This window comes from Schistocerca serialis, chromosome 5 (genome assembly GCF_023864345.2).
Source record: "Schistocerca serialis cubense isolate TAMUIC-IGC-003099 chromosome 5, iqSchSeri2.2, whole genome shotgun sequence".
In the NCBI taxonomy this organism is placed as follows: domain Eukaryota; kingdom Metazoa; phylum Arthropoda; class Insecta; order Orthoptera; family Acrididae; genus Schistocerca; species Schistocerca serialis.
The window spans coordinates 514,264,211-514,286,649 of record NC_064642.1 but is presented as its reverse complement, the minus strand read 5'-3'; the positions used below and the strand labels follow the sequence as shown (position 1 = coordinate 514,286,649).

General features: G+C 42.0%; 1 protein-coding gene and 1 non-coding gene across 2 annotated transcripts in view; one reads left to right on the top strand and one right to left on the bottom strand.

Annotated features, from left to right (window-relative positions):
- The window catches only part of LOC126482284 (uncharacterized protein ZK1073.1), a 564,828-nt gene that overhangs the window by 394,708 nt on the left and 147,681 nt on the right, over positions 1-22,439 (bottom strand). The window lies entirely within an intron of this gene.
- Trnas-cga (transfer RNA serine (anticodon CGA)) lies at positions 12,105-12,186 on the top strand. The gene has a single exon. It is a non-coding gene; the product is annotated as a tRNA-Ser (tRNA).

Below are 22,439 nucleotides of genomic sequence, written 5' to 3'. Positions count from 1 at the left end.
AGCGCTACACGCAAGTGCACAAGAAATCAGTGCTAGTATTAACAGTTTTCATACTAAAAAAATAATATACCTCGTTCGTGTTTCTTGTTAGTTATGTTGCATATACTTCGTATATTTAGGCAGGTGCTTGTTAGAACAATTTCGTCTTTATAAACCAAAAGCGTAAGCTGTGAATGATCCTCAGTAGTTGTTATATACTGTTGACAAGTTTTCAGAGTAACAGGCCATTATTAAACAACTGACTATCGCAAAGTTCTCTAACATGGTCTTTTAAGTAAGTATTGCGGGCCAAATGTCCATTGGATATCCTACAGAGTACAGGTTATATTTAAAAAATTTATAGAAGAATTCCAAACTTAGCACGGAATTATGGCAGTTCAGTTTGCAAGAAAAATTAATTTTCCATCTGATTATACGCAAAGCATATGTGAGAAGTTAGAACCTGTAAGAATGTATTACTCCTGCTGTCAAATGATGCGGCGAGCCAAATACGGTACTATACCAATGTGGTTGGAGCACGAATGACAATGACCAAAATGGAAATGAAGGAAATGATAGCATCAGAAGAGGGCAGGGCGAAGCGAATGACAAAGGAGGAGTTAGATAAGAACGAACAATGGTGGATATAGCAAGTGATAGAGTTTTTAATAAATGGCACTTCGGGATCTTCTCGTAGTACGTACTTTTCCATTCGGTGTGCAATGTGCTCAGCAGACTCGAGGAGGCGCTCAAAACTTGCGCCCTCTTTCAAGTTTCCCAGGCGGTCGGGCGCATGATTAATCGCCACTCTTTGGGCTTAACGTTCCCGTAATTAATATACCCACCCTTGCTGCGGCGTGTCGCATGAAAATAATTCCTTCTATAACGGGATCGCTTGATGGTGTGCGGGCTTATTCCACATCTAGCAACATATGGAAATTGCGCAATACGCCGTGTACTGTACATAGATGGAGGCTGTCCCGCTCAGTATGGGCACTCTTTAAGTCGTAATACTTCATAGAAGACTCCAGACAGCGGTGCTCCGTTAGCTACAAGTGATAAAATGTAAAGAGGCGTATTTGATGATTCAAATGGCTCTGAGCACTATGGGACTTAACATCTGAGGTCATCAGTCCCCTAGCCTTAGAACTACTTAAACCTAACTAAGCTCAAAACACACAGCCATACCCGAGGTAGGATTCGAACCTGCGACCGTAGCAGCTGCGCGGTTCCGAACTGAAGCGCCTACAACCGCACGGCCACAGTGGCCGGCTATTATGAAATGTAACAGTCACAAACTCTCATGCATAGCTTGTGCACCTTAAAATGAAACTGTGCACTCGCTATTGTCTCTCAGCGCTACGAGAGTGGATACTGGTCTGAAGTCTGTGGCTACGTGCTTTCTTTAGTGGAGGTGCTTTCCATTTCTGTCTTCCCCAACTCAGCTCTTCCTCTGGTTTGTCGGTTCTACCAGTGGACTTATTTCGCTTGAAAAAATGCGGAATTTGTTGTGGCAATCGCGGAATATTCACACTTCAGCCCCTATAGGTTCATGAAGGTGCGGTAGGTGTCGGCGCTATACCAGCCCTCAAAAGGATGTCTTCAACGGAGTTGCGTTCCAAGCAGAGTTTCTTTTCGCGGAAAACCAGAGCCCCTTGCAGAATGTCTACAGAGACCTGGCAGCGAACAACAGCAAGGTGAGTCGTCGGACGAGGCGTCTGTTATCATCGCAACAAGGTCATGCAGACCTGTCCCATCTCCCTTTACACTTTACAGCTGTGACTGCTGCAGTGTTGGAACGTGCGGACACTCTCATTCGAGGTGATCGACGGATCGCAGTCGAGCACCTCGCTGCGCAACTGGACGTCTGTTGGTAGTGTCGACACACTCGTCCACCTGCTGGAGTACTCGAAGGCGCGTGACCGCTGGGTTCCTCGCCGCCTAACAGAAGGCCAAAAAGAGCAACGAGGCTGATCGTGACAATTTTTTTTTGTCGAACAGCGTCACAGGCGATGAAACACGGGTTCATCACTTCGAGCCGGAAACAAAACGGCAATCCATGAAGTGGCGCCACACCACATCGCCTCTGGAAAAAAAAAAAAATTCAAAGCCGCACCGTCAGCCGGTAAAGTCATAGCGACGGTCTTCTGGGACTCTGAAGGGGTTGTTCTGTTTGATATGCTCCCTCATTGGGCAACGAACAACTCTGAAGCGTTTTGTATCACCTTCAGGAAACTGAAGAAACGACTTCAGGGTGTTCGTCGCCACAAAAGTCCAAACGAACTTCTCCTCCATGACAACGCAATGCCTTAAACAACACTGCGCACCCGAGAGGAGCTCACAAAACTTTGTAATGGATTGTTCTTCCTTAGCCATCTTACAACCCGGATCCCGCACCTTCCGAATTCCATCTGTTTGGCCCAATGAATGGTGATCTCTGCGGGCAGCAATATGTGGATGATAGGCAACTGATGGCAGCAAGACGTTGGCTCCGACGTTGACCAGTACCGGTAGAGTAGTACCAAGCCGGCACCAATACCTCCCAGTGAGGTGGCGTAAGGCCGTCGCATTGAACGGAGATTGTGTTGAAAAGTAGAGTTTTGTAGCAAAAAGAGTGGTGAATAACGTGGTGCATTGGAATCCCGAATAACACCAACCAGCTTTCAGAAACAAGTGTTACATTACTTTTAAACGCCCCTCGTCTATTACGGTTAAAAACTATTTTAGCGTCAAGATCTATATGGGATGGCATCGGGACTACATCCAGCCCATCTGAGGTGCCTTTTTACTTTTTAATTAGTCTTAACGTGCCCTTTGGATACGTACTCGTCTGTAGGACAAGTTCATGTCTGTCTTAAGTGCATGAACTGTAATTACGCTATAGCTCTGGATTTCGTTGTAAAGTGCGGGATGGGTCAAAAGTCAGGAAGGGGTTATACCTGTGAATAACTTTTTTATTTATCATTTCTTTGTATTGATTTTCCATAGACTTAAGAGACCGAGGATGGGAGATTGTTTACACTTACGGATAGAAGAAACCCTCAGGTTGAAGTCCGCCCTTAGGATAAATAATAAACGTTATTCACTGTCATAAATGCTGCATGATTTTTAGCCCGTCCTGTACATAGCGCACCGCGCAGTTCCTGCAGGGAAGATCTTCTAAGCAAAGGAGCCACTGTCAACCGAGTACAAAGGACGGGCCCTTGCGATGACCGTGGTGGAATCCGTAGGCAGTTCTGCCCCCCGCCCCCGCGTGGGAGCTGAGCCGCTCTCCCTCCCGAGGAGCCCGGGAATAGGGCCCCCTCCTTGGGGAATGGGACAGTGCGTGACGGGAATAGCCGACCCCCGACATTTGGACCACTCCCGAGTCCCGCTGAGTCCAGCACACGGAAGCGACCGCCCATCGCAGATCCCGGTGTTCGGGCTCTTGACAGTGTCATGCCGCCAGACAGTGTCAAGCCACTCCGATAAACCGTTCATCACAACATTTATTCAAACGAATGAATGCAGTAATACCGTCCAAAGTTGAAGGGACCCTAGAAAAAGCTAGAATAATTGAGAGTGTTTGGTTTAACGAAACTTTCACTGATCAACGAGGAATCAAGAAGTAATCGTAATAAGAGTATTATGTACAAAAAAAAGTTTTTAAATACCAGTGACTTTTTCTACTTCAGTGACCTCCAGCGTCCTTGGGCAAGCGCACTTCCTATTAGCCGGAAAGACACCATCGTTTACCTTCGTTCTGGGAGTGTCATAACTAATGGCGCAAACGCACACAGCTACAAGTACAAGATAATAAAAGAAAAAAGTCTCGGTAAAAATGAGCTCTATAGTGTATTCCTTAACAGCTATGAACACTTCTTCATATTCTCTACTACAAAATAATTCAACTGAGAGCTCTCTGCTTTCCATATTTCGAGAGGTGCTAGTATGGACCCAACAGGAAGAAAATGTCCAGTAAACGTGGGCTCTCGAGTGCACACCTTAAGGAGTATGAGCACTTGTTCATCTTCGCCACTGCAAAACACATCTCTTCTACTGAACAAGTGCTCATAGTTCGTCGAAAGCAAAGAGCTTGCGATAAGAAGAGGTTTGTTCGAAGATGGAGGAGCGCTCATAGTTCTTAAGGTATGCGTTTCAAAGCCCATGTTTACTGAGACTTTTTCTCGTGTATTTTCAACTGTACGTGTTTATGTCATTAATTATGATACCCCCTGTATACACTGATGAGCCATAACATTATGACCAGTGCCCATCTCGACGGTGGATGCCACCAGGTGGCCCTGCGGGCACGTGACGCGGTAAAAAAAGTACGTAAGCTGAGCAGACATCATCGGGGGGATAAAGCTAAGATATAGGCTGCAAATAGGGAAATCCATTGAGGTTAGAGGCTTTGACAAAGGGCAGTTTATTGTTAAGCAGTGCCTTTGAACGACTATCTCGAAAACAGTGAAGCTGGTCAAATGTTCACGCGCTTCAGTCGTGAGCATCTACGGAAAGGGGTAAGACATTGAAACTACCACTAGGTGCTAACTGGTTGGACGTCGACGACTCTTCACAAAACGAGTGGTTCGGAGGCTTGTCTGATAGATGGTGATCTGTAGCCTCTCTACCGAGACAGCACAATGCTGGTGCAAGCACAAGTGTTTCGGAGCACACCCGTTCATCGTACACAGTTGAACATGGAACTCCATAGCAGACCATCCCTCCATGTTCACATGTTGATCCAACGGCAGCGTCCATTACGATTGCAGTGGGCACAGGAACGTCGGGATTCGAATGAATCACATTTTTGCTACACTAGGTCGATGGTCGTCTCCACAAACGCCGTCATCGAGATGAACGGCGGCCCGAAACGTGCAGCGCGCCACGGACGCGGGCTCGTGGGAACACTATTAAGACATTCTCCTGCGCTCGCAATGGGACCTGTGGTAGTAATCGAAGACACGCTGACAGCTGCGAACGACCTGCATCCTGTCATGCCTGATGTCTTCCCCGACGCTGATGTCATCTTTCGCCAGTGTAACTGTCCGTGTCTCGGAGCCAGAATCGTGTCACAATGGTTCGAGGAGAACACCGATCAGACATCGAGTCGGTAGGCGAGTTTTCCGAAATCTTGATCAATGTGTCACGAATAACTGTTGCAATAACACTGTTTCTAAGGTCGGATAGATGAGCTGGTATCAGAGGCACATACACATGATCGCGTCAGATCGTGTGTGAACGTGGAGGTCAAGCATAAAATCCTTTTGGAATTATACCACACCACACGAACGTTATCGGCCTGATCAAAGAGGATACGAATGGTTCGTCAGTTGTGGAGTTTGTAGGTCTCAAGACGAAAATGTACGCATACTGTGGATGCAGGTGTCACTCAGGATTACAAGAGGTGCTGCTAGAGGGCGTTGGCGCGGCTCCGCATATGGCGCGCAAAGTAGTCTTTCTATGGAGAGGCTATAAGGTATTTACTGCACTGTGGCTGGGAGTAGGCTGTCACATCATGAGAAAAACAGTTCATCTGGGGATGCAACTGGCAGCCTCTCATACTCACACTACACTATGCTTTGAGTGACAGGGTACGTCGCTGTGTATTTATTTATTTATTTATTTGTAAACAGTTGATATTGTGCGAAATTGTTGGATGAACCACATGACCATAGTTGTGTGTGTGTATGCATGACTGACTGCACACTATGTGTGCATTTAAATACTGTTAATATTTATGTGTGTATGTGTGTGCGTTTGGAGGGGGTGGGGGTGCGTGGGGGTGGTTCTCCTCCACATGATGCTGCTAGTTCCCATTTCCTACGCATATTGTTTATGTACCATATACGACATTTTTCTTCTCGGAGGCGGAGCTTTTATCAGCCATTCTTATTTCCGATGGCCAATAAAGTGATTTAGCCCAGGCATGAGTGGCTTGGGCAGCAGCCTAGGGTTACGCTGTAGTGCTAACAGACAGCTGGTGGAACTGTCAGGCGAATAAACGGACTTGGCAAGATTTTTAAGAATATTAATATGCCCTTTTGCTGCCAATAAAACTAGTCGTTTGGTGATTGTCACCCTATTACTCTGACACTCAAATATTGGAAGATATCGAGGTCGTTCCACTGAAGCAGTTGGGAGATTCAGAGAAGACCAGTGTAATGTTTAGAATTATTAGTCGGATCAGACGCTAAAGTTGTGAAATTTACTGTTTAAGAGAAGTGGCGATATAACCTTGATTCATCAATTAAAGCAAGGCTGGTGGCGTTTTTTTTTACTTTCTGAGAAGTATGGCTGTAATCATTGACCTGGATCTGCCAATCAAATATTTCCTTCGGCGAAGGTGGCTTTATTACGTGTTATACAGAACTTTCATACGTCCCAGCCTCCTAGATCACGCAGGCGATGGCAGAGAGAAGAGGATAAGGAAGATAAAAATTGAGAGTGAATTTAACTCAGGTGCTGCTGGAGAAGGACTTCCGACAACACATAGTAACAATCATGCAAATGCGCACTAAGACAAAGAAAAGACGCAACACGAAGGACTTATCCATGGGACGGAAGTCAGTAGATGTGATCTGTATGTACAGACAAATATACGTTTACAATTTTAGAAAAAAAGTGGATGATTTATTCAAGAGAAACAACTTGAGAAATTGAGCAAGTCAATAACGCGTTCGTTCACATCTGGCCCTTATGCAGTCAGTTATTTTTCTTGGCATTCATTGATAGAGCTGTCGTCCTAAGGTATATCGTGCCAAATTTTTTCAATGGGCGCGTTAGATCGTCAAAATCACGAGCTTGTTGGAGGCCCTGCCCCTAATGCTCCAAGGGTTCTCAGTTGGGAAGAGATCTGACGACCTTACTGGCTAAGGTAGGTTTTGGGAAGCACGAAGAAAAGCAGAAGATCTCTTGCCGTGTGCGGGCGAGCATTATCTTGCTAAAATGTAATGCCAGGATGTCTAGCCATGAAAGGCAACGAAATGGGTCGTAGAATGTCGTCGACGTACCGCTGTGCTGTAAGGATGCCGCGAATGACAACCAAAGGGTTCCTGCTATGAAAAGAAATGGCGCCACAGACTATCACTCATGGTTGTTGGGCCGTATGGCGGGTGACAGGTTGGTATCCCAAAATTGTCTGTGGCATCTCCAAACACGGAATTTCATGGACTAGAGTAGAATTGTAGTCAGTGATCACCCTCGCTTCGAAATGAACCCTGATCACCAGGGGAAGACGTGTCTGGGGGCACCCCAGACAGCAGTCGGATACCAACATACTGTACCTGTCGCCGGTCATACAGTCCGACAATCAGGAGTGCCATATCTTCTCGTAGCAGGACCCCTTTGGTTGTCTGCAGCATCCTCACCACACAGTTGTACGTCGACGGTATTGTACCCCTCGTTTTGTCGCTTGTCATGGCCAGCCATCCTGGGCTTACATTTCAGCAAGATAATACCTACCTGCACATGGCGACAGGTTCTACTGCTTGTATGCGTGCTTGCCAAACCCTATCTTGACCAGCAGGGTCGCCGGGTCTCCCCAACTGAGAATGTTTGGAGCACTAGGGGCAAGGCCCTCCAACCATCTCGGGATTTTGACGATCCAGCGCGCCAATTGGACAGAATTTGGCACGATACTGCTAAGGATGACATCCAACAACTCTATCAATCAATGCCAACTCGAATAACTGCTTACATAAGGGATAGATGTGGACCAACGCGTTATTTACTTGCTCAATTTATGAAGCTCACTATCTTGAACACAACATCCTACTTTTTGTTTGTCTATACACGTACATCACATTTACCGATTCCGTCCCATTCGGATAATTTCTTCGTGATGCTGTCTTCTTCTTCTTTTTTTTTGGTGTATGTACAAGCTAATGCTTATTTTAATTTGAGTTGGAAACACTCTCTGACGTCATTCAAGGTGTCAGACAAAGCTAGCATCTACACTATTTAATATTTGTTAATAGCTTCATTGTAAAATTGCAGAAGAACTCACCTGTGACATTTGAAAATTAACGCTACCACTTTAGATTCAGTTTTTTTTCGTGAGGTTAAGCTATTTAGCTCAATCAGATGGTTTTTCGCGCCAATGGATCAGAAAAATTTAAATATCCGTACTGCCAAGACAAACTGTTGTGTACATAGTTCCGCGTAGTCAGCGCGTACACAACTTTCCCACTGGAGCGCGCCCCGCTAAGCACAACAGCGCAGGCGCAGCGCTATGGGACTTAACATCTGTGGTCTTCAGTCCCCTAGAACTTAGAACTACTTAAACCTAACTAACTTAAGGACATCACACACATCCATGCCCGAGGCAGGATTCGAACCTGCGACCGTAGCGGTCACGCGGTTCCAAACTGAAGCGCCTAGAACCGCACAAATTAGGATATATAGGCCTTGAGTCGGCATATACTTCATTCGAAACTTTCATTTTTTCCACAGATACCTGCACCTTTGCACATAAACAGATCTCTCCGAGAGGAAAGAAAAACATTTGGATCTCTGTACTGAGTATTGCTGGTGTTCAGAATTGACACAGCAGTCAAGGCGAGCAGTGAAGAAGAAATACTGTCTCTAATGTTAGCATCTGAGGCTCTTCGCTTTGCAATTGTTTATGCAGTTGATTGGAAATCGGTAAGTATAGAATGTTATAAGAGCATTTCAGTTTTTTAAGAATGGTATCAGATATAAGTAACCGATCTTGTGATGCAGTATACGTGAAGAAAATAAAAAGAGTATCATATTGCTCTGACACACGAGAAATTACCGCCTGAAGGGACAATTACATTGTTTCGCTTGGATGTAGCAATTTGTACTGTTTGACTCCCACAAAATCTTGAAACTCCTGTAATGCAGCTATGTGCGCGCTAGTATGGAAGTAACTGAATATATCTCGTACTAGATCTTCAGGGGCTCTTAGCAGTTTTGTATAGTCACAGGAGGAGTACAGACTGAAAGAATTGCATATGCATTTCATTATGAACAAATGAGGGATATCTCTCTTCAAAATGGCAGAAAGGAGGTTAGGTTTGCCCGTCATGAGACTAGTTCCGTCGGCAGCGAAGTCTATAAGTTTTCCTTATATGGTATGTTGTACAAGCTAAAGCATTCAATCAAACTATTGTAAGGAGTAACATCATTGCCCTCAGTTACTACAATAGGATCTAAAAGTGCTTTCCCTATCGTTCCACGTCCTAGGTCTTGATTCAGCAACAGTTACTGAAAACTTATTTTTGCAAAGCAAATTAGATACCCTGTCTTCACTTTCACCACCTGTAATATGTTTCACAATAGCAGTGGCCTTCGCTCTATTAGAGTAATTTTTTGGCGATTTCTGAACATACTGACTTCAGCGATGTTTGTAAATATTTCCTAATGTTGAGGTACGCTGCGTTCAGCACAGAGCCTATTTCCGTCTCCTAACGTTGTGCTTACATCTGAGTCAGGGAATGAAAATCATGTTAAAATTTTCTCCTCTATCAGTCTTCCAGCACTTTGCACGTGCTTCTGCGTTTCTACATGTCTGTCAAGAGTAGTTTTCTTGACCGAAGACATTTTTATTTCACATTCACGCACCTTACAATAAGCAAAATTATCGCCCTTTTTACTTTGTTGTAGCCAACACTTAAATTTAACAATTTCCCTACTTTTGTAGTTTTGAGTGTACTTCACTTCTTTCCTAGCTCCGGGTGCAGCAGCCATTTCCGCGTTTAATTTACACGAAAACCAGTTGTTTCAAACCTTTGCACATCAACTGTAGTGCTATAAATACACTACGCACAACTGTAGTTGGTCACGAGTGATGACGGTGGAGTTTAGGCTTGTTCTGCGCAGCTGCGTCATGTATGCTTCGACAGCCAATGAGCTTTCAGAATGTTCTGAGTACTCTGCTGTGAATGCCGTAGCTAATGCGAGCATTAAACGAGACCGTAGCGAGTTTAGTTGCGAGCTGTCACTGCTCATTGTGGTGGTAAGTGATAAAATTGTACATAAGTAAGCAAGAGACATAATTTGCAGGATATGCGCTGTCTTCAAGCGGAAAGCACGAGCATGCACGTACCGCAACTGACGCTTGGAATTGTCGAAACGCGAGAAACTCCATCGTTCATGGATCGGGCTGTATCAGCGAACTGATGCTAGGAGTATGCGCCGCGGTAACAGATTACACTTTTAACATTTCCAAACCTTTAACTCATACTATTCCATCAACGCAAAGACAGTGACACCAAGTGACACATCTTACCATTGCCATCACTCTACAATTCTGTGACACCATAACTTTGCAAACACGTCTCTTTCTTACCCACGTTTTCGCATAACTTAAGCCATGGGAACAGCTTAATTTTTTTGGTATGAATAACGAAGAGGCTGCTGCTGACTTATTTTGACAACATTATAGGGCAGTAAATGATATTTATTATCAGTTTAGACTGTTATGTTTTACTATACCATCAGAAACAATTTTTATTCCGATGAAACATTTATTTCACTTTCACACGCTTTACAATAATCTCGCTGTCGGGCACATGGTGGTTTATCGTTGCCCAGCACATGTTATAGAGATTGAAGTTTTAAACAACATCCATACGAGGAATAAACTTACAGCAACTTGATTCAGTACTTGGAACTGTTAAAAGTGGTGTGAGGAATTCACAGAAGGGATTTCCAGAATGTAATTAGTATCTCAAGGAATAAGTAGTTAATCAACTGGTGCATCAACATTCGCGGCAATAAAAATTGCTTTGAGGGAATAGACACAAATGTGATAAAAAAGAGGATTTGCTCTTCAGCAGTAGAGCAGTAGATTTTTCAAAAGGCAGTAAAGTAGCGTAATTCTGTTTTCAAACACAGAGGTTACAGCGCCATTATTTTATCTTTCTACGTTCGTTAAAGATCAAATTCAAACAGTTTTACCTCCACACGCGCCAAGGAAGACGTGCTGCATCAAGATTCGTGGTTGCAAATGTGATGGCAACGTGCCTGCATGGGATCTGATAGAGCTTAATTCTGACAATTCAATTCATTCCACCTAGTACGGAGGCAACAAAGGCCCTCTCTCGTTAACAATTATCTTTAATAAACGCTAGAAGTTTTGACGTCGGCATTATACATGAAATCATTTCTCTAACGTAAATGTGAAGAAATATTCTGTGAAATGACATACTTGCAATGAAACCTGTTGAATTATTTTTCATCGAAAGATAAAGGAAAACTCATTAAGTACGTGATACTTCGAAGCGATACAGCAGCTTCTGGCCAATGAACTCACAAGATTTAGATGACATCGTGTAATTAAAATGAAACCATAATTTTGTGACCATGACGGTCTCCGGAGAAACATTTATTGACAGAATTAGGCTTGCAAATTCTCTGAAGAGCATAGAGTGCTTCACCACGTAAGTAAATTATTTAATATGTCTGTGCCGACTTCTTTTTCCATTACTCAATAGTTCTTAGTACCGCAATAGAAGCAGTGGATACCTTGATTATTTTACAGAAGACAATAGCCGCGACTGAATGCTAACGTATAAAGAAACAAAATGTACTCAATTCCGACATTTTTGAATGATTTCTCCCACAACGGAACAGGGAAGACAGACTAACGTTATTCAGTGTTACAGATAAGAAAAACGCCTCAGCATGTAACAGCATTTTTTCACAGGAAAACCATGTCTAGGGAAGCAAAAGATCGTTATTTTATAAGATGCTGTCGAACTGTTTTTAAAAATTTTGCAATATACTACTAACATCAAATTATTTCTCACCACATAATGTGTAAAGCTGCTATCTGATACGCAGTTTTACTGGCAGGAACTTAATAAAAACTAATCAACAATTTGCACGAAAAATTTCTTCTCTTAAAACCAAAAGCTAAGACAGAGCTCATCCCACAAGAAATCTCGCGCCAGATGAGCGCGATTTCACGACTTGTAGTACCACCTAGCGGCAAGAGATTGAACTAACGCAGGCAGCTTCGCAACGTGGCGACGGTGAGAGAACCGTCTCCTTCCCAAAACATACTTAACATTATTTCTCGTTCTCATAATGATTAATGAGACTAAATACATCAAGGTATGTCAATAACACTACAATATAGTTATATGTACTGTGTAGGACCATTAACCTTCGGCGCTGCGGTGTCCGAGTGGTTAAGGAGTTGGACTCGAAATCCAATGGGCTTTGCCCGCACAGGTTCGAATCCTGTCCGCAGCGAAAATTTTTAAATGTGCTTTTACTTTTAAATACGTAGTTCTCTCTTCAGATACGACGTACAGAAGTCAGTCGCAAGCATATTATTTTTCCTGAGACTTCGCTAATCTTTTTCGGTATAGTTATTAAATCTCAATGTCATGGATGATATTGCTTCAGAAAAAAAAGAGTATGGGGGGAGTAATTGTAAAATTCAGTAATGTTTGTGTGCTTTTGTGGGAATCTGCAAAACGTCTGTTTACGGTTCCAAGTTGTTCAACGGAACGCGTACAAGCTGCTGATAGTATTGAAAATGCAATCAAGATAACATCCGCTCATTCAGGGTCACATCCTGAAATTTCCTCCGCAGACTACCATCGTGAAACCTTTTACATTCGCGGGCAAAAGAATACCTGGTCTTTAATCACATTTAACATGAAACTTTTGAGAAAAAAATAATCCGCCGATGAAACATATTCAGTGGAATTTACCCGCGATGGATACTGAGAAACAGTTTCATAGAGAATGATTACAATGAGTAATGTGTTTATAACACACAGTCGTCACAGATAACAAACAACTCAACCAATGACGAGGTATTTTTATTATTGCTTGATTTGCAAACGCATCTGATTTCTATGTTTTACAACAGCTTACGTGAATTGGTGGGCTAATTGCTGTCTACCCCGCCTAATCAGGAAATTACTCATGGGCAATGTTACGAATGGTTCGTAAAAATCTGTGGTAAACAAACACCACTTTGTTTATCTGGCTTATGGTACAGGTGTAAAAGTCATATCGCCATTCTATTGTTGTTTGGTACAGCTGTTCTAAATATGTATTAAATACTTGCCATTCTATATTTACGAAGATGCAAAGCTGGTACTTTTTGCCGATGATACAAGTATAGCTATCACACCCAACAGACAAGAATTAACTGGTGAAATTGTAAACGATGTTTTTCAAAAAATCATTAAGTGGTTCTCTGCAAATGGGCTCTCATTAAACTTTGACAAAACACAGTACATATAGTTCCACACAGTAAATGGAATGACACCATTAATAAATATAGACTTCGATCATAAATCGTTAGCTAAGGTAGAATATTCAAAATTTCTGGGTGTATGCATTGATGAGGGGTTGAACTGGAAAAAACACACTGAAGATCTGCTGAAACGTTTGAGTTCAGCTACTTATGCTGTTAGGGTCATTGCAAATTTTGGCGATATACATCTCAGTAAATTAGCTTACCACGCGTGTTTTCATTCTCTGCTTTCGTATGGCATCATATTCTGGGGTAACTCATCATTCAGTAAAAGGGTGTCCATTGCACAAAATCGTGTAATCAGAATAATTGCTGGAGCTCATCCAAGATCATCCTGCAGACACTTATTTAAAGAGCTAGAGATCTTCACTGTAGCCTCACAATATATATATTCACTTATGAAATTTGTTATTAACAATCCGAACGTATTCAAAGTAAATGCAGTGTACAGGGCTACAACACTAGGAGAAAGGATGATCTTCACTACTCACGATTAATTCTAACTTTGGCTCAGAAGGGGGTAAATTATGCTGCCACAAAAGTCTTTGGTCACTTACCTAATAGCATCAAAAGTCTGACAGATAGCCATATAGCATTTAAAACCAAATTAAAAGAATTTCTTAATGGCAACTCCTTCTACTCATTAGATGAGTTTTTGGATATGGCAAGTGGGTAATTTCCCCAACCCCCACAAAAAAATATTAAGTATCATGTAATATTTTGTGTAATGGAATATCTTGTATAGACACCTTTTATTAACCTGACACGTTCCACATTATTACGAAGTGTCGTATTCATGATCTATTAAACAAGTACTAATCTAATCTAAGCTCTAGAAGTCCTATCACTATTCTATTGTTGTTTAGGAAAATTCTCTATCCACTATTACGGAATGACGGATTTGTGTATAACGGCTTGCTATTTTTTGAGCTACTTATTGATAGATACGAGGAAGCTGTATTAGTTCTAGATTTTAACACAACTTGGTGACTGAGTAAAAGGAATCTTCTATTTTGTGAAAAGATTCGAATAGCTAGAATGAACATATTGCATAATAAGATGTGTATATTAAACGTATTGTCTTTAAGAGCACTTACCAAGAATGGACATGAACAGAGTTACTGCATATCTCAATGTCCTTTCGTCCATTTCTGCTACATTCTTCATTCCGCCAGCAACGTAACGAAGATTTTTAGGACATACCTGCAACAAAAGACCAAAGAACTCTTTTAGTTATTTTGGTAAGCTGTACTGCTTGCTTGGAGTACACCATCAAGACATATTTACTGTTATAATTAGTATGGTTGTTACTCTATGGCAGGACTTCCTAGATAGTGAGTGAAAGCGCCTCAATATCAAAGATTCTATAAAAAAGAGAATAAAAATCAGAAATGCTTACGGTGATGCCTATTAACTTTGAGATTACGTGACACGCCCAATATGATAAGTATTGTAGCTGTTGAAGCGGAGCCCTTGCACAGTAATCATGTAGTGGTGAAACGATCGTATGGCATCATTGGCCGGGAGACCCCCTCTCGCGTTGCTCTGTCGCATCGCGCAAATCTTCCTATTTGACGTCACTTCGGGAATCAGCGCGTCGACGGAGATGAGATGTAACGATGGGGACAGCACAAACAACCAATCCCCGCCGGGAAACGAACTTTTAACGTATATAAACTTTTATTTACAAATTTAACAGTTACATTCGTACATAACAATGAGATCTTTCGCACTTCAAAAAGTATGTTAACTTTTTATATGGTTTCATACAGATCTTCTGTTATCAAAGTCTTTCATTTGGTGCCATTTGGTTGTTTTTCCCTCAAATTGAGTTCGTTAGTCACGCTAGTAGAGTTTATTACATTAACTGAACTTCTTTGTGAAAAACATAGTGATAACACTCAACTGCTATAGTGGGTATCAAAATTCCACTTATGCTGTTCTTCTTTAAAAAACTCATGTTTTATGATCTAAATCTAGTGATTATAGTACCTTCTTAAAGATCTCTCAGCTTCACAAATCAACAATAAGCGCAATTCCATTGTTGAAAAATAGGCGCTTTCAAGCCCAGTTGGTCATTATGACCTACAGCATACCAGTTACATAAGAATTGTCGATGCAGCAGTTGACTGGTTTCGTTCATTACCCGAGGTACCACAAAATTTATCAGTGGTGGAACAGTTTGCTCAGGCTGTATTTATAATAAAAAATGTCTGAGAATGTACGAACCAGTTTAGTAGTGACAAAGCAAGTGAAGCTGAGGAGACAACACATGAAGAAACTGACTTGATTCTAGCTCTGAATTGTCTCCTAGTAAAGATGAAGAGCTAGATACGGGTAACAATTCTTATTATTATCGGAAAGGAAATTCTTTCGAGCGGCCATCGCAGCCTCCACCGCGCAATGTAAATATTGCTCTCAGCTATGAAAAGAGAACAGTTATGCCAAATTTGCAAATCCTTGTAGAAAATAATCAGCATTTGTAGGACGTTACACCGCTATTTTGTTGAAGCAGACAAGAAGCACTTACAAAAGAACTGCTTCAAGTCTTTTGCAGTCAACCGTCATCAATCAAAAATTTTGAAGGACAAACAGGTTTTGAAAATATTTCTACTCTTGCAAAGATCGTGTTAACACTTCCGCATTCAATCGTAGAAAAAGAAAGAGTTAGAGTTTCTTCTGCGTTGTATGCCACTAAAAAAGAAGAAAAAAACGGAATAAAATGGGATCTGTTTTGTCAAATGTTTACTGTTTCCCCACGATCTGTACGTTAGTGGAGTACGTTGTTGTTGTTGTTGTGGTCTTCAGTCCTGAGACTGGTTCGATGCAGCTCTCCATGCTACTCTATCCTGTGCAAGCTTCTTCATTTCCCAGTACCTACTGCAACCTACATCCTTCTGAATCTGCTTGGTGTATTTATCACGCTGCCCTCCAATACTAAATTGGTGATCCCTTGATGCCTCAGAACATGTCCTACCAACCGATCCCTTCTTCTAGTCAAGTTGTGCCACACACTTCTCTTCTCCCCAATCCTATTCAACACCTCCTCATTAGTTATGTGATCTACCCATCTAATCTTCAGCATTCTTCTGTAGCACCACATTTCGAAAGCTTCTATTCTCTTCTTGTCCAAACTATTTATCGTCCATGTTTCACTTCCATACATGGCTACACTCCATACAAATACTTTCAGAAACGACTTCCTGTCACTTAAATCTATACTCGATGTTAACAAATTTCTCTTCTTCAGAAACGCTTTCCTTGCCATTGCCAGTCTACATTTTATATCCTCTCTACTTCGACCATCGTCAGTTATTTTGCTCCCCAAATAGCAAAACTCCTTTACCACTTTAAGTGTCTCATTTCCTAATCTAATACCCTCAGCATCACCCGACTTGATTCGACTACATTCCATTATCCTCGTTTTGCTTTTGTTGATGTTCATCTTGTATCCTCCTTTCAAGACACTATCCATTCCATTCAACTGCTCTTCCAAGTCCTTTGCTGTCTCTGACAGAATTACAATGTCATCGGCGAACCTCAAAGTTTTTATTTCTTCTCCATGGATTTTAATACCTACTCCGAATTTTTCTTTTGTTTCCTTCACTGCTTGCTCAATATACAGATTGAATAACATTGGGGAGAGGCTACAACCCTGTCTCACTCCCTTCCCAACGTAATTGGACTCTAAACTGGTTGTGTGAAAATAAGAGTCTACAAACAGCAGCTCAAAAAAATGGCTCTGAGCACTATGGGACTTAACTTCTGAGGTCATCAGTCTCCTAGAACTTAGAACTACTTAAACCTAACTAACCTAAGGACATCACACACATCCATGCCCAAGGCAGGATTCGAACCTGCGACCGTAGCGGTCGCGCGGTTCCAGACTGTAGTGCCTAGAACCGCTCGGCCACCACGGCCGGCTAAACAGCAGCTGTTGTGTTCTTATTTACCTCACGTAACGAGACTAATAGGCTACCACAAAGATACACTGATACTTCTGTACTTTATTTCAGTCACTCAAGTGTTCAGGAAGAATCACGATCTGGATGAGTTATTTGAACTGCGAGACATCTTGAGAATCATCGCAGTGGTATTGGTTTCAGTACTTATCCTGCACCTATCTTGTTTTACCAGTATACAAAAATAGGTCAGCTTTCAGACGCAAATTTTTATTTCTTGGAATACGCGGTTAGGAGTTGCACAATATAACAATCTGAAGATTGGGACTTCCTGAGGCCCCGAAACTAGTCATTTGAAGAGAGAGAAATTTGTATCTGGAAGCTAACTTTCTTTCTTTCTTTGTATAATAGGGAACATCTATTCCTCGCCGCTACCGTGCCCGCACATCTGCGCTTCACAAGTACCCGGTGACCGACAGCCTTGGATAAAGGAAAGAGACAATAAAATTTAAAAAATATATACAAAAAACTAAAAATGAGTCTTTAACAGGGAGCACAACAAGACGTACTACCGGAGATGGCGCAGAGGCTAACAGTTTTGTGCAAAATTGTTAACAAAGGGAAAATGTTACGACCCAATAGGCGATTAACTTTTTTTTTGCTGTCCGTAAGGAACTTTCAAGATGAACGTAGGGGCGTTTCACATGTGTAGAGACATGGTCGAAAATCAGTTGGAAACACTGAATAGAATGCAAATAAAATTATTGGACGTCAGCTATTCACCGGAAGGCTTGTCTCAGACTGTTGTTCCGTTTCAGTCGTATTAAATTTTACCCTATTTTTTGATTATGAAACAATATTTTTTAACATTTTGCCAGATCTTCAGTTGCGATTTAGTCTACAACATTCTAAAAGAATTTAACTACACGCAGCTACTGGCAAGTGTGGGTTTACCGGGGTTTGATATATCAGATTATGAAATTTATTTTTTCGAAACTCCTTAATATAATGCATAATCATGTTCATCACAATTTTCCATTTCCGGGATGGAAAATGATGTCTGGCATATCACTTTTACGACTGCGCTGGCGTGCAAGAATTGTGTACGTGAAACTCACCATGATTGCCTGACAACAGCACGTCGAATTTCCTCTCGCTGATATTTCGAGGCTTATTGACATGTACCAATGATTTAAGATAACCCACAGGAAAAAGTGGTCAAGTCACCTGATCTTGATAACTGTTGTTGGACACTATTACTCGAGATACGGCGACGCGAAAACCGCTCATGGAGTAAGTCAATCGTTTTGCGGGAAGTGTGACAGGTGGCACCATAAAAAAGGCACAATAAACCGTCAGTCGCTGAGCATGCCTTTCGCTCTATGGAACTATGCAAGGATTTTCAGACTTCAAATGTTTCTGTTTATACATAAATCCACTGAAGTGGAAGTGAGCCTTGTCACTGAAGACGATGTTCATCGCAAAACCGTCTTCTTGCGATGTCTTCTCAGAAATCAGTCCGCAAAATTTGCCCTTTCTCGTGATCGGCTTTCTACTGCTGCATTAAGTGAATTCTGTAAGGCTGAAGGGGGTAGACTATGCAGAAGAAATCGCCTTACAGAAGAATATCCCATGCCCAGTTCTTGCGAGCAGCGAAGAGCCGATTTTCCTGGACTGTCATACGAGGATTCCCAGAACTGTTTTATGTTCACGGTTGAACCGGTTTCATAGAACTTCACAGTAAGTCTGAGAACTGTTGATCCTTCGGTGCTTCAATACGCCGTAGCAACGCTCTAACACTTCTCATAGTTGTTACATCACTTTCTCCGTTCTGATAAAATGTTTTCACTATTAACTAACGCTGAGCAATAGTAAACTGCTCCATTGTTAGACACACTGCGAAAAAATACGAGATGTTGAGACTGAAGCAACAATCGGAATGTTTATGGAAACCGAAATGATACACAACAATGTGGCCAACCGACTACCATGCGATTCAAAACCGGCGCGCTTTTTGAAGGATCCTTCATAAAGAAAATCGAAGAGGGCCACTCAATAAAGTACACTTGTTAGTATAATTATAATTACGAATGGAGCAGTATTTGAATCACGTCATGACTCAGCTGTGTAAACGCAGTGCCTTCTCGCTTGGGTTGTGTGTGCTACCGCTACACTACAAATAATCGAACGCGCTTATCTGGCTCGTATGAGGATGTGACGTTCATTATACGACGCCACACGGCAGCCCTCTAAGTTATCTGTTTGACATACTCGTACAAGTAAACTGCTAGCTGTAGAACTGTGTTTTCCAGGACCCCCAGCTTTTAAGCATTCATTCAAGAAAATACAACCGGATATTTTGGTTGCAGAATCATCATGGAAAAGACGTTTAAATTATGCTGCATAATCACGAGCGAAATGTAAACAAGTGAATGAAAGGTATAAAGTCGGAACCTAGCTGACAAAACGAAAGCTGCGCGAAGCGAAAATGAGCGTGAGGAGGGAAATGACAGAAGTGCTCGGTGAATTAGAGAGCAAAATTTTTACCAACCGATCAGATTAAAAACTCTCACATGTTTTGGTCTTATGTAAAATCAGTAATTGAATCCAAATCATCTGTTCAGTCGTACAGTGACTTATACTCTCACTGAAGTGGAAGATAACAGAAGGGCGATATAATGAATTTGGTCATTATGAATTTCCTTCATAGCGGATCATACTGCAGCCGTCCTTTCAATCATCGACATACGCCGAAATGGCAGATATTGAGATAGGTGACCGTGGAACAGAAAAGCAACTGCAATCGCTTAATACTGGAAAGGCATATGAACCAGATCATGTATCTGTAATATTAAAACTTCCTAGCAGATTAAAATTGTGTGATGGACCGAGACTCGAAATAGGGACTTTTGCCTTTCACTGGTAAGTGCTCTATCGACTGAGCTACCCACGCACTACTCACGCTCCTTCCTCATAGCCCCAATTCTGCCAGTGTCTTGTCTCCTACCTTCCAGACTTTACGGAAGCTCCTCTGCGAACCTTGCAGAACTAGCACTTATAGATCTAGAAGAAAGAAAGCCCCATGGCTAAGCCATGTCACCGCAATATCCTTGCTTCCAAGGAGTGCTAGTTCTGCAAGGTTCGCGGGAGAGCTTTGTGAAGTTTGGAAGATGTGACAGGATACAAGCAGAATTGGGGCTGTGAGGGCGGCGAGGGAGTCGTTCATGGATAGCTCAGTCGATAGAGCTCTTGCACGCGAGAGGCAAAGGCCCCGAGTTCGAGTCTCGGTCCGGCACGTAGTTTTAATCTGCAGGAAGTTTCACATCAGTGCACAATCCGCTGCAGAGTGAAAATTTTATTCTTGAAACATCTCCCAGGCTGTGGCTAAGCCATGTCTCCGCAAAAGTTAGCTGCATGAATCTTTAACTGCATAATTTATTCTTTCAAACCCTGCTTTTTAACTTCTATGTCACGTTTTCTACGCACTCTAATAGTGTTTAATCTTCTAGGCTACTGGACAGCGTGTATCAAAAAGAATCCTCCAATTTAAGAACATAATAACTATTATTTTATTTAAGATATGTGCGTGTGCAACATACTGTTGGAAAGAGCAGACTTTTGAGTTTTACATGGTTGCTCGCCACACTGGCATTTGGGAGTGCGGTAATTTTTAAATTAAAGTATTACTGAACGATGGATAGGTCGCACTGGGCCAAATGATTCAGCCTTACGTTACTGGACTCCAAGATCACCGGACCTGCCTGTATGTGGTTATTTCTTGAGGGGGTTTATAAAAGACTCTGTTTACGTACCTCCTTTACCAACAACAATGAATGAACTGCGACACTGCATAACAGCGGCTGTAAAAACTGTAACTCAAGACGTGCTCGCTGTAGTGTGGTAACTGTTTGAATATCGCACTAACATATGCCTTGCATCTGAAGGGGGGTATATTGAAAACCAATGAAAAGAAAATTCATTGTATGTGTTTATTAGTTTCAGAAATACAGTCGTGCCAAAGCGGATGATTCTTTTTGATACAGCCTGTAGTTTCAAAAGAACCAGGACGTGTACATGATATTGCCTACGGCAGCGTGCCTTACAGTTAAGTGCCCTAGAACTGTGTCTAGAATAACACTGAAAATATTTAGTTTAAGACTGTCCTCTGAGCCCAGGTTTATATCTTATTCTGCTGTTACACCTGCAGAGGATTTTCTTTTGCTTTTCCGTTTCTCTGTGGCGCGAATCGTTACGTTCAAGTCAGATAATATTCCAATATTTTCCGCTACCTTGCAGCTTTCTGCGTAAATTTTTTAATTTATTTAATTCTTCCACCGAACTCTAAATATAGACACTTTCAACTTCTATTTTGGCTTCCCTTGCCTGAAGCATAACGTTACGTGTGTTTACTGCAGGTAATACTAAGTACCATGCTGAAGACATCGAGACATATTGATAGGATTTCAAATCGTTCTGAATGGCCTTTAGTTCAGTACAATATTTCTGAATGGCCTTTAATTCAGTATGTGCCTCCGCAGTAAAATTAAATTTAAAAGCAAGTGCAGTCGCCCTTTGTAATCCTGGCAATTGCTTAGCATACGGACGCATGGCATTTATCCGTGCAAACCATCTCGTTTCCGATAGTGCGTGAAGGGGCGATCTTATATGAAAGGCTTATTTCAATAGTGGTACAAGTCCATTTTTGTTCATTCTGAGATACAGAGTCCTAAAGTTGAATGAGCGCTGAAAAATCTGAAGTTGAAATAAGCCCTTCATATTTTCTTTTAAAACTTTCCATCTCTGGGGAGTATATCAGCGCATTTACTTCAATTAAAATCTGGTATCAACTGATGGAAATTAAAATACGTTCATAAATATTACAACACCTGCATATGGGTAAAAATAATATACAGCATTAGCCTTACAGTGTCTGATGTACTTCTTAAAACTGTCCCGCAGGTTCGTTCAGTGAAGACCTGCAGCGGTCAGGTTTGAGATACTTTCATCCTGATTACCCTCCCTCCCCCCCCCCCCCCCCCCTAACGCAGGCCTTGGTTGTAGGACAGATGAACATAACTATAGACCTATATCGCTGAAGTCAGTGCGCTATAGAATTATGGTAGCCCACATGTTTTACGCTACGTATTACGACGTTTTTAGAAAGCGAAAATCTCCTCTTTAAGAATCGCCATTGACACCGCAAACAGAGTTCCTGTGAAACTCGCTCCGTTCTTTCATGAGATCCATAGGGCTGTAGATAACAGCGCTCAATTCTTGGGCCATTTTTGTGACTGGATTCAGGGGTTCCTTGCTAACAGAATTCAATACAT